The following is a 13,709-nucleotide window of genomic DNA, read 5'->3' as shown; positions in this document are numbered from 1 at the left end:
TGATTGATATGCAACCCCTCTAAAATTACTACCCCTGATGATATTTCCTGCCACAAGTGATCATGGTCGATCAATATCCCCTTCCCCCTCTTTTCCCCCTAGTCCCTTTCCCCTTAGCCCCCTCTTCAAACTCCTCCTTACAAACCCAGCACATTTTTTTTATTTTTAATCGCAAGATGATCCTCTGCAGACAACAACATTGGGTAATGGGTATTTCTAAAACGAGAAATAGCTCCATTTGCAGTGTCAATTAATTTGGTCAGTGCCTTGATCAAGAACTCGTCCTCATCCAACGTCTCGACTATTTCTAACAACTGCATTGTGTTAGAGTTGTCTCTTTGCGCGTGGGCATTGGAAACCGCTATGGCCAGATGTTCTTTGATTTGATTCGGAAATTGGGGATCGTTCATTTTCACTAACCTAGCTTCACCATCCAAAGAGATTTTATTGCTTTGGAGGTGGGTATTTTGGAAATTTTTTAATCTTAAAATGGCCCTATCACCCGAAACCGTTTCCACTGAATGATAGCCATGCCGTCTACAATGCTTCATATGATTCCGTTGTTTTAAATCACTATGAGATCAAGACAGACATGTTGGACAGTAGAAACGTGTTCCTTTATTCTTACCCTCCCCCAAAACTCGAATGATGTCTGTAATTGGGTTAAAATAGCCAATTGTATCGGCTTCACTAGGTGGTGAGTATAACAACCAAACCCAGTGCTTCACCAATTCTATTGACGGGCCCCTTACTGAGAACAACACCCCTTTTTCATTAGAACGAGCCCCATCCTGAAATTCAGTTTCATACTGGACCACAGTAACGCCGATATTTAAATGGGCATTGGCCCTTTCAAAAATATCAATGGATCTTAGCGTTACTGGGTATTTTCCCTCTAAACAAGTGAAATCTACAGTGGGAAAATTGGAACCCACCTTCCCATGTACAGCCCAGTATTCTAAATTTTTCTTTGAAGCGTCATCATTCAAAGGTTGAAAAGCTGATATGAGGAAAGTATACATGAAACATTTTTGACCTGTTCCAAAACAAATTCGTTGAACGCCCTTGCAACCCTCTAAATCTGGATTATATTTCAATTCAATTTCCCTCCCTCCCCCATCCCCCCCTCTTAAAATTAAATCTTTTTAAAATTTACAAATATTAACGCTTAAATTTTAAACAGAAAGAACCATAGGCCGACTACCATTCTCATTATAATTTTCGAGAGGCATAATAATATTGTCTACCAGATGCATGAAAACTGTTTTGTAATTTTCTAAAGGCGGGTAGACCACTATAGTCTCAGTGTGTACATCATGATCATATACAGGGGCGCCATTTGGGGGGGGCAGGGGTGGGCCATTGCCCACCCTAATTTTCCTGGGAGGCCCAAGCTTCCTCCCAAAAAGGCCTTTCTTTCTTTTACAAAATATACAGGAACAAAATTACAATTAGCAATTGGTCAAAATTTTGAAACTGCTACATTTATATGTAGATTAACTTAGATAATAGTGAGATTAATAGTGCAACTGGGCCGTTCAAGGGTTGAAGTGACAGATCAGTTTCTGATTTTATTGATTCAACATCTTTCTTATGTGCTATCATGAGCAGTGTGTCCGCTTCTACTTATTTTGGTAGTAGAATACTTATTTTTGGACTATTCTACATCCAAATATTAAATCTACTTATCTACTTACTTTCTACTTATTTTTGGAGGCTTAATTTTTTGTGACGGCCAAGTATTTTGGTTTTGATTCCGTTGAATTATAATCCTATAATGTCTTATAGAATGGAAGGGTGCAATTGTTTTTAGAAGCGGCATCTTTGTCGGGAGAGGAATCTTTGTCGGGAGCGGAATCTTTGTCGGGAGCGGCAAAAAGGAAATGCGGGAAATTATAAAGATCAGTTTAAATGAATGAATTTGTTTAAAACCGTAAGACCATCCATATATAACCCATGTATTATTTACCCAGTTCGCCAGTTTAGTATCTAATACCAGCAGCTGAAGAGCCATTGAGAATTCATGAGTTTGTCTGGAGCTCAAAAACGTAAATTGGCAGCATTGAAGAAGGAGAAAGAAGTAGAAAAGCAAGTTTCTCTCAACAGATTGATTAAGAAGCAAAAGCCAAGTGAACCGTCTCGGCAAGTAAGTAACCTACATTATATGTGTTTTATTAAGTCGTTTCTTTATTTTCGCGATCTGGTGGACCAAAGTTACTATTCTTAACCGTGCTGGGTAGTTTATATGGTGTTAAGGGGATGCGGTACCTTAAATGTTCACCCCATCTTGCCCATTATAGACTTTTTTAGTTTGTCTGGCCAAACTATTTAGAATTGATTGGGCAGTCTTGCCCTAGCTGGTAGAGCTTGGATAAGAGATTTGAATAATTGACACAAAACTAAAAGCCGACACCTACTTTCCCGGAAATCTTTGAAAAACCATATAACTTCTCGCGGTTTGTCCCGGAGATAGAGGTGTTCAGTTTTAATGAAACATATATCATCGTAAAGCCTATTTTTTATTTTTCTATTAATCGGAGTAAATTTTCTTCTTAAAGTTCAGGAAAGGACAGTCCCTCAAAATGTTCCAGCATACCTGCTAGGAAAACGCCGAAAATCACCCCAAAGGAATTATCAGTATCGTTTTGGTGTCTGTTCAATGCAGTGCGATTCATTCCAATTTAGATATATTTAACCCATACCGTAATTGCAGCGAAAGAGACTGTCAATAAGTGATAAGTTGTTCTTCTTGTGTTTTGTTAAGTAGGGAATTGTATTAGTGAGGAAAAAAGAAAGGGGTAAAAAGTGAAAGAAGGAAAGAGAAAAAGAGGAAGAAAAAAAAGGGGAAGGAAGGAAAGGAAGAGAAGGGAAAAAAGGGAAAAAAGTGAATTTTTTTTTTTTTTTTTTTTTTTTGTGTAAGGGATATGTAATATGGGGAAGGCAACAGTGTTTTTCAGTTTTTGATCAGTGCCAAAAAATAAAGCCAACGAGATTTTAGAGCTAAAAATACATCAGTGGCTAAAACCTCTAAGCCGAAATGGTGGAAATATGCGAGCGATAGATTCTGATGATTTTAGAAAGCTTAGAATAGTCCGTGTCGCGCTGGCGTTCCCCATTATTGCAGATACAATGTGCGAACAATGAAAAGAAGAAGACCTAAAATTTAATTTCAATAACGAAATATATCTTGTTACGTGCGACAGAGTAGGGAAAAGACCAGTTGTGGTTACTCTGAGGCGCGTACCAGGCGAGGCAACAGAGCAGGATATCGCAGCGGTCCTTGCAGGCTATGGAGACGTTTTAAATATCCGGAGGAAAAAATACGAAGGAGTAGGACTCATTTGAAGTTTTCACTGGCCGAGCCACAGCTTTGATGAATATAACAAAAGATATTCCTCCATCAATCATGTGGAACAATGAGAAAATATTCGTTCGTTACGAAACGCAACCCAAATTTTGCTTTATCTGCCATGAGGCTAGCCACGAAGCTGAGTACTGACCGAAAAAAAAGAAAAAATCGAACTGGATCAGTGGTTTCGAACCAAGAGAACAATAGATCATTAACAGATCACCCCGATTTACCCCCACTACCACCAAACCCAACGAATCACCAAAAGCAGCAAAACTTGCGAGGAATCACTCCAGTAGTTTCAAAAACGCCTGACTTTCGAACTCCAGAGATCCAAAAGCTTACCCCGTCACAGGCAGTAGATATGGTCCTACAAGCTGTAGGAAACTTAACCAACGAACAGACCACAAACCAAACAGAAAAAACCCCGGAAAGTACAGAAAACAGGATAGCGGAGCCTAAAGGGGAAGTAACTAAAGAGAAACCAAAAAGAGAAATCCAAAGACCGATAGCGAAAAGAAAAGGCACAGAAAAGACTGAATGCGGGGCATCAGTCCTTCCTGCCCCAGAAAAGAAAAAGGAAACTCCCAAAAGACAACTAAGCAATTCTTCACTAATAGAAGAAAGTGAGAGGCCTGAAAAGAAAAAAGGGGCAAATATACCTACAAGGAAATGAACTTGAACATAGGAACATTGAACTTAAATGGTTTAAAGCAGTTGAAGCGGCAAGAAATGTTTTTAGATTACCTAAAGAGATCAAGCTGGGACGTCCTAGCCCTATAAGAACTAGACACTCCGAAAATAAAAAAACTTACAAAAGTTACGATACATGCTTTTCACCGCAGGCGCAACACATGACAGAGGCCTCATTATAAAAGAGGAATTAGAAGTGAATCCAGAGGATTTTGCATACGAGGAAGATGGTAAAATATGTTCTATGAAACTTAGTGGAATGACCCTTGTAAGTGTACACATGCCATCAGGCACCAATAATGCAAAGGAGAGAGTTTTTGTAACTGAAACAATACTACCAAAGTACACACCACCAAATGGAAAAATAATCTTACTGGGAGATTTTAACTGCGTATTAAGAGAAGACGACATTTCGGTAAAAAAAATAAGAAAATTGTATGTAGACGTATAAATGAAACGCTTAAAAAATTTATTCAGACTTACAGTTTACTAGATGTATGGATAGAAAAAAATAATAGCATATCTTTTACAAGAGTGGGAACTCGCAGCGCAAGCCGTATTGACAGAATTTATGTAACATCCGGAATGGAAAAATTAATTAGTCAAGTGATACACAAAAATGTAACTTTTTCTGATCGCTATGCTGTACGAATGATTGTTGGAAAACAAACAAAAGATCAAATAATAAAGCCTGTTTTTTGGAAGCTGCACCCAGACTCGCTTAAAGATAAGTGGGTAAGTAATCAAATCAAAGGAAAAATCCTGGATTTTATGGAAAAAGAAAAAAAATAAAAAATTAAACTGTAGAAGTGTTTTAAGATGAAAAGGGAGATAGCAAATTTAATAAAAAAATTAGAAATAAAAATAAAATCAGAAAAAACGACACATGAGCGTCACTTGAAAAGAGTTCTCACACAACTTAAAGCGGAAATAGATGGGAATGAAAACAGCACAATTATCGAGTATCAGGAAATTAAAAACGAACTACAAAAACTGGAAAATGAGCGTTTTGAACATTGGAAAAAAACCAATCGACTAAGCGAAATATATGAAGGAGAACAAAGTAGTCTAGCAATGATCCAGAAAACAAAAATAAAAAGAGAAGAAAATATAATGAAACGTTTGAAACAAGATGATGGAAAAATAATCGAAGAAGAGACACAAATCCGTGTGCAATTCCGGGACTGCTAGCGAAAGATATATAAAAGAAAAGAGAATCTGGACATTGGAGGTTTTTTTTACAAGGTTTCTGCGTCACTAATGAAGTAGCCGACCATGAAAATGAACTTTTATGTGAGAATATCATTGAACAGGAACTAAAACAAGCTCTGAAAGAAACAAAGAGCGGGAAAGCCCCAGGAAAGGATGGCCTCGGATATCAGTTTTACAAACTCTTTTATAGTGAAATATCTGAAACGCTTTTAGGGGCGATGAATGAAATGATAAAAAAAGGAGCAGACAAAACCCAAACACTAGCAGTGATTACTTTGGTCCCAAAAAAAGGAGACCCAGGGAAACTGGAAAATTAGAGACCGATTTCGCTACTGCCCTGCGATACTCGATTAGTTTAAAAAATATTGACTAATCGTCTAAAGGAGATTATTGGGAAGATATTAGGAGAGACTCAATACGGTGGGATAAAAGGCCGGAAAATACAGCATATACTTAGAATGCTGAGAGATCTATTCCTGGAAAAAGAAGAAGAGCTTTTAAAACGTGAGCTTTCGTGTGCATGATTCTGCATAGAATTAATTAAAGCATATGACTCGGTAGAGAGAGAAATGTTATGGATTTTGATGAAAGAGAAATTTTCTTTTTGTAAAGAGTTTATAAATTTTTTTAAGAACTTATACATAAATGCTACTGGCCAGTTGTTTTGAATGGAGAAAAGACGAGACCATGCCCCTTTGAAATCGGTTTAAGACAAGGAGACCTGAGGTCGTCGTATCTTTTTGAGATTTACCTTGATCCTTTAATAAAATATATTGAAACACATATTACAGGTATACCCATTCACGAGGCAAAGGTACTCAAGTCAGCAGCTTATGTAGACGACACAACTTTCTTAGCGAATGGATCTCAAGATGTACTGGAAGTAACTCGAGCCCTGAGATGGTATGAACAACATTATAAGTTAAAGATCCACAAGAAAAAGAGCAACATGCTACCTCTAAGTGATAATGAAAAATGGAAAAAGAGCTTGGAAAATTTTTCTTGGTTACCAGTCATGACGTCGACGAAAATACTTGGAGTTAATATTAGCACAGTAGGAAACATGTGGCAGAAGGCATGGTCTAAGAAAGTAGCAGAAATTCAGCATATGCTATATGGCAATGAAAAAAATCGGTCTTTGACAGTATTCCAAAGAGCAACATACATCAACATGTATTGCATCCCCCGACTCCTCTATCTTGCACCCATAACCCCCTCCCGGATTCCCTGGCGACAGAAATTGAGAAACATATTTGGAGGTTTGTATGGCATGGTAAGGTTGAAAAACTAAACAAGGGAATGCTCTATCAACCTAAAGATAAAGGTGGAAATGGAGTTTTGGATTTTTGGTCAGCCTGCAAGAACTTCCTAATAAGAAATACCATTGACTCCCTAAATGGAGGAAATCATTCTATTTTAACAAGAGAGTGGCTAATAAAAGCACTGAATGAAGAATATTTTCCAGAAACAAAGATCCCAATGTATGCACGAAATATTTTTAAAGTTATACAACAGGCAAAAGAAACTGGCCTGTTAGAAGTAGAGGAAAAAATTAAAAAACGTGAAATTGGAAATTTGCTGAAATTGACAGAAAATGAACCAATTTATCATGTAAAGGAAAAAGAACCTTTTATAAATTTTGAAACAGCATTTAGTAACCTCCACGGCTTCCCCATGGAAACAAGGGTGAGAGAAGTTATGTTTATGATAATACATAGGATTATGCCGTATAGAGATAGAATTGCGCGTTTTATTAGAAGTGAAAACACAAGGTTTCACCTCTGTTCAGAGGTGTTACTAGATGGACAATCTGATGAATTTATCGAGTTTGAGAAAAATGAAAATATTTATAATTTTGTTTTTGAGATAGTAAGAAATTTAGGTGTGAGTATAGAAAGTGAGGAGGATAAAAAAAGGATTATAAAGTTAGATATAAGGGAACAAATGGAGGATAAAAAGAAAAATAAGGTGTGTTTTATAGTAGGAAATTTATGCCGGTATGTATGGAGTAGAAGAAAAAGTGTGGTAAAGCTTTCTAATTTGGTTAATTATTAAATTAGTAAAAATATATATGACGCAAATATAAAGTTTTCAAAATACCACTTTTTAAGATAAGGATACAAATCGTGGAATGTGTGGGCTTGGAGGGAACTCGCTCAATAACCAATTTCCTGGCTAAATGTGTCAATTTACCGGAAGAACGTGGTTAGGTTTTTCATATATATACCCCGATTTTTGAGACTGAAGGCAGACTTTTTGACTTGCCGGGTGAACCTCTGCCCGTTTGTTTTCTCATTAGAAATACCTTGGACTTTGTCTTATAATCGTAAGTGTCTAAGTATCTTATTTATATTTTATTGTTGTTTTATTGAGACTTGTGGGCTACTTGGACAGCCAGTCCCCGTAGCCAGAATATATCCGATTTTATTATATGGTAAATGAATAAAAGTATTGTATTTTAGACGAACTCTCTACGATCTATTTTTAGCCTCTCGAACATACTCAGTCGGTACGCCTCATTAGTTTGGTCATAGCCTTAGGAACGCTACCAAAGTTCAATTACCTTAGGGCCAGAGTTTATCTCCCCTATAAAGGGAGAATAAAGGCATCTACGACTACAACCCCCAAATACCACAAATAAAGCTTCACAACAAAAGGAAGGAAAAAATAAATATCGATATTTTTAAAAAGATTTTGGATAAAGAAGTAGATTTTTGAGAATAAGTAATAGATTTGAGAAATATTTTGAAATGAATATTTATTAAATTATGTTTTATATATTTTAATTTTTTTTTTTTTGGAATTTGAGCAGTTGAAAAGGGTTTTTAGAAAATGAGGAAATAAAGGAAAAAAATAAAAATGAAAAACTTTGTCTAAGTGTTGAGGGTATGTTTGTGTAAGATGATGTTCAGACAAAGTTTTTTATTTGGGCGTTTTTGAGGTAAGAGAGAGTAATTTGGGAGGATAGGATTATAAGGTAAACAGAGGGATTTGTGAGGCAAATTAAAGTATTTTCTTGGAGTTTGATAGTTGGTGCCACCGTGGAAGAGGTTCCCTATACCGGAAGGGCACCCTGCAAAGCGGCTAGGCAGATGTTGTATTAATTTTGGTTAATTGGTTGTAGAATGCCCCCAAATGAAATCTGTAAAGTATTAACTGCTCAAACTTATATTTTAATTGTTATGATAATGTAAAGTTAAAAAAATTTGTAGGGTTTTTTTTTTTTTTTTTTTTGTGTAGGTGGTACATAAATGTAGTTATCAGTTTTGGAAATAAAGAAGTTAGTACCACTGAGAGGAGAGGAGGTGGGTTAAAAAAAAAAAGAAAAAAAAAGAAAAAAAAAAAAAGGAATTATCAGTTGACCAGCTTGATCCCTTTGCGAACTCCCTATGGCGCTAAAACAAGCTAATTCTTTTTTACTGTTGTAAAAAAGCTAATTCAGAAGTTAGGTAGCCTCTTTTACTTTCTAGTTTTCTCCTTAGATCTTTCCTTTTTTCTGTCATTTAATTCTTCTTTAATAAAAGAAAAATTACAGCCCCTCAACCAATGCAGTATATTTATCTTTAAAATTAACTAGCCTTTTACTGAAAAATAATAAATACAAAATAATACTGGATATGCAGTAGACCTGGTTCCAATAAATTAAGTAAAAAAAAACAAGTTTTTTAAACTGAAAGTAAGGAGCGACATTAAAACTTAAACCGAACAGAAATTATTCCGTATATGAAAGGGCTGTCCCCTCCTCAACGCTTCGCTCTTTACACTAAAATATTTTATTGTTTAAAAAAATAAAGTTGTGAGACAGAGTCAAACTTAAGCGTAAAGAGCGAGGCGTTGAGGAGGGGACAGCCCTTGCATATACGGAATAATTTCTGTTCGTTTTAAGTTTTAATGTCGCTCCTTACTTTCAGTTTAAAAAACTTGTTTTTTTTATTCAATTTCTGATCGTTTTTTAGTTAATGCAGCTTTTATTGTGGCTCACCGTCATTGAATAAGTAAACAAAATTTGCATAAAAATTTTACTTTTCTTTTGCTAAATGGGTGTCTCTAAATTTGGTTATGATGTAATTTACAAATTAACTTACGTAACTAACTTCTATATTCGTATATTTTTCTTCTGGCAAAAAATACAAAGTTGCAGATTTTTGCAGATATGAGCTTGAAACCAATGTAATAGGGTTTTCTGATACGCTGTATCTGACGGTGTGATTTTCATTAAAATTCTTTCACTTATAGGGGATGTTTCCCCCCTCTTTAAAAAATCGGGTAAATTTTTTCAGGCTCTTAGCCTATGATGGTAATACTAAACATTATAAAATTTATATGTTTAGAATCAGCATTATAAACCCATTCTTTTGATACATTTACTGACATCAAAATTCCGTTTTTAAAAGTTTCGATTACTATTGAGCCGTATCGCTTGTTTTTTTTATTGTATTTTTTTATTACGTATATGTTATTAGATATATGAGGGGGTTCTCCCCTTAGTCAATACCACGCTCTTTACGTTAAAAGTTAAAAAAAATTTTTATTCACAAACCCCTGAATCACAAAGGCCGTTTAATTAGAATAGATACCTCTTCTGAAAGCACTAAAAAAACCTGTAGCGTAAAGAGCGAGGTATTGACTTGGGGGAGAACCCCCTCATAAACGATATAATTTCTGTTCGTTATAAGTTCTAATGTTGCTTCTTACTTTCAGTTGAAAAAACTTGTTTTTTTAAATCTAATTTCTGATCGTTTTTTTAAATAATGCTTGGAAATCCGACGCCCCCTTGATAGAAGTGTCCCTTACCCCAAAGAAACAACCTCCACGGAAAGATTCTCCCGAGTAACCTCTTCATCCAACCCCCCCCCCCTCCAGAAAAAAATCCTTCCTGAAAATGTCTGTATACTTCCCAATAACCAATAAATAATGCTGGCAAGTCCGGCGCCCCCTTCATGGCAATTTCCCTTCCCCCATGAAAACTTCCTTCATGGACAGATCCTCCAAAATAACCCCCTACCCCCCCCCCCACTACAAGAAAAAAAACCCTCCTTAAAACGTATGTATACTTTCAAACCAACAATACGACACGTTAACTTTGGGTGAAGTTTAAAAATGTCAGACCCCCACTATGGGATGTTGGGTACTTAATCTATCCTAAAAGACATATCTATCATATTTTTGACCCTATTGAGCAAAGTGGTTCTCTCAAAATTTTGATCGGGTGACTTTGGGGAAAAAATTGGCGTGAGAGGGGGCCTAGTTGCCCTCCATTTTTTTGGTCACTTAAAAAGGGCACTAAAACTTTTAATTTTCGTTCCAATGAGCCCTCTCCCGATATTCTAGGATCACTGGGTCAATACGATCACCCCTGGGGAAAAGAACAAAAAAAACAAATAAACACGCATCCGTGATCATTCTTCTGGCAAAAAATGCAAAATTCCACATTTTTGTAGATAGGAGCTTGAAACCTCTACAGTAGGGTTCTCTGAGACGCTGAATATGATGGTGTGATTTTCATTGAGGTTCTATAACTTTTAGGGGGTTTTCCCCCTTTTTTTGAAAATCAGCCAAATTTTCTCAGGCGCGTAACTTTTTATGGGTAGCTCTAAACTTCATGAAAGTTATATATTTGAAATAAGCATTGAAATCTGATTCTTTTGATGTATCTATTGGCATAGAGTTTCGTTTCTGTTTTCTAAAGTTTCGGTTACCATTGAGCCGGGTCGCTCCTTACTTACAGTTCGTTACCACGAACTGTTTGATTAAGCTTACCTCTATGTTGTTTCGTTTTGTTCTTTTTTCTTCTGCAAAGCACTGTTAATTTTATTGATAACAATGCTTCATGGGTTGAGGGGCATAAGCCAAAGATTGTCGTTTTTTTTTTCTTTTCTTTCTTTTTTTTTATTGATTGAACCACACAGTTTGGCAGTGCTGTTAATTTTATGGATAACAATGCTACATGGGTTTAGGGGCATAAGCCAAAGATTGTCGTTTTTTTTCTTTTCTTTCTTTTTTTTATTGATGGAACCACACAGTTTGGCATTGCTTATAGCATTCGATATTCTACAATTCCGACTGGTGATATGAAGCCGCATTCGATTTGCTGTAGTCACACTTCACGTTTTGCCATTTGGTCCAAAATTATGAACCTGTTGGGCGGTCACATTATCAGTAGTTCTTCAGGCTAAATGGGAGAACGTCGCAGAAAAAATGCAAATAAGCCCACAACGGAGAAGGACCTAACTGAAACTACAGCAAATTGAACGTGCCATTAGCTTATTTGCGATCTGTCATGACACCCGAATCATTCATTCAAGGACTACTGCAAAGGCTTTTTGCGATTTGGTTTGCTATTGCATTAAGCCCAATGTTTCTATTATTGTCTTTACGGGTAGATAAAGATCAATGCATGTACAATCATCGGAAAAACACCCTCTTTGGCTTTGCTGAATTTTTTTTTTTTCCGAAGTTCGATATACTTTAGCAAACTGTCACACCATGGAGGAGTTCTAGCATTATTTTTACTGAACTACTTTACCGAAAGCGGAAGCTGCAACACAGTTTAGACTTAGCATACTAAAAAAGCAACGGTTTAAATGTTGAAAATGAGTTCAATAGTGCTTCAAAGCACAATAGTAGCTTTTGACCTTTGAGTATATCTTTCAGGTGCCTGACCCAGCACCCGAACGATCCATTGCCGTCGCTTTGGGTCCTTCAAAGGACGTGGTGGTCGGTCAGACCGAGCTAGTAGAAAAAGAGACGACTCAAAGAGACACTGCGCCTGTCACTGCTCAAGAGGCACAATCTTGACGAGATACGACTCGAGATGAAGAGCACCATCGTTCAAGTGGTCCTACTGATATTTCTTCATCTTCCCACGACCATCCATGTCAACCATAGCTGCTACGGTACCCTGCACAGGTTTCAGCAAACGGCAAGCTAAGACGGTCATTTAATATTTCGTATTATGGAAAACATGCTTGGCTTGAGTACTCAGTTAAGGAAAATTCGGTTTTCTGTTTCTGCTGCAAACACTTTGGTGGCACGTCAACCCTTCGCGGACAGAGATACGGGGCGAGGCCTTTCATCGGGATCGGCGTTAGAAGATGGAAGGACATCTCAAGCGTTCTAGAAGAGCATGTGAAAAGTGGCCGCCACAGGGACAGTGCAGTTTCGTGGACGAAGTTCAAAGCTATACAAGCCAAGGAGATGCAACCCATCGCATCTGTTTTGTCAACGGACAGGAACAAGGAGATGAATGAAAACGGGGAACATGTAAAGGCTTTACTGAAATTAACGACCCTACTGGGGCGACTGGGTACAGCCTTTCGTCGCCACGATGAGACTGAACCTTCGGCAAACAAAGGACATTTCGTCGAAACTTGCAATCTTCTCGCCGAGTATTCTTCAATGCTTTTCAACAAGCTACAAAGACGATGCAGCCACTATACGTCCCACAAACACCAGAACGATAAAATTTCAGTTATCGGATCTAGGTTTCAGTTTATAATAGTGCAAGAAGCTAAGCGTGCCAAATACTTTGCTGTTCTTATCGACTAGCCAAAAGATAATTCGAAGAAAGAACAGCTCGCCATTCTTCTGAGGTACTTCGACGAGGGAAAAGTTCGAGAAAGACCAATAAACGTCAGAAAGCATAATGTACCCGCTTTTTGCAGAAATGATAAATTCATTTAGAAATCTACCTTTACACCGAAACCAGTGGTGTAATGCTGTTAGATGGGAGATAAAAGACCCTCTTCCTTTTCTTAGGACAAGAGAGTTCTTGTGGCAAGAAGGTCACAGTACCTTTGCCACAGAAAAAGATTCAAAAATCTTTTGTGAAAAAACTATTTCAGTTTATAAAAAAATTTACGAAGAGCTATTAGCTGTTCCTGTAATAATTGGAAAAAAGTCCGAAAAAGAGAAGTTTGCTGGTGCAGATTGCACATACACCTGTGAAGCATTTTTTACATGCAACGGCAGAGGCATACAGGGAGCGACCTCACATATGCTTGGGCAAAACTTTTTAAAAATCTATGATATCCAATACAAGGATAATGAAAATAAAAAAAAACTATGCATGGCAGACCTCATGGGGCTTGACCACTAGAACCATTGGTGTTCTAGTGTTAGTCCACGGAGATAATAAGGGCCTAGTTTTCCCCCTAGAGTGGCTCCTGTACAAGTAATAATATTACCAACAGGGGAAGCAAAGGATCAAAATATCCTTTATAATTATATTAACGAATTGTTCCTTAATTTTACCAAAAATGGTATTAGAACACAAGTTGATTACAGAAACACCAAAACAAGAGGTTGGAAGAATATCTATTGGGAACGCAAGGGCGTGCCTTTGAGAGTTGAAATAGGTGAAAATGAAAAAAACGAAAAAACAATATACCTATGTTCAAAGGGACACAAGTCTTAAGAAAACAATGCCTCTGACAAATGCTTCTGAATATGTCAA

The 13,709-nt window shown here is 37.0% G+C and overlaps 1 pseudogene; it reads left to right on the top strand.

Annotated features, from left to right (window-relative positions):
• Positions 1 to 12,887: 12,887 nt before the first annotated feature.
• Positions 12,888 to 13,670, top strand: LOC148953888 (uncharacterized; annotated as a pseudogene).
• The last annotated feature ends 39 nt before the right edge of the window (positions 13,671 to 13,709 follow it).

The sequence above is a fragment of the Artemia sp. Qi Xiang Cuo genome, chromosome 3 (assembly GCF_049724085.1).
Source record: "Artemia sp. Qi Xiang Cuo chromosome 3, ASM4972408v1, whole genome shotgun sequence".
In the NCBI taxonomy this organism is placed as follows: Eukaryota; Metazoa; Arthropoda; class Branchiopoda; order Anostraca; family Artemiidae; genus Artemia; species Artemia sp. Qi Xiang Cuo.
This window is presented reverse-complemented; position numbering and strand designations above follow the sequence as displayed.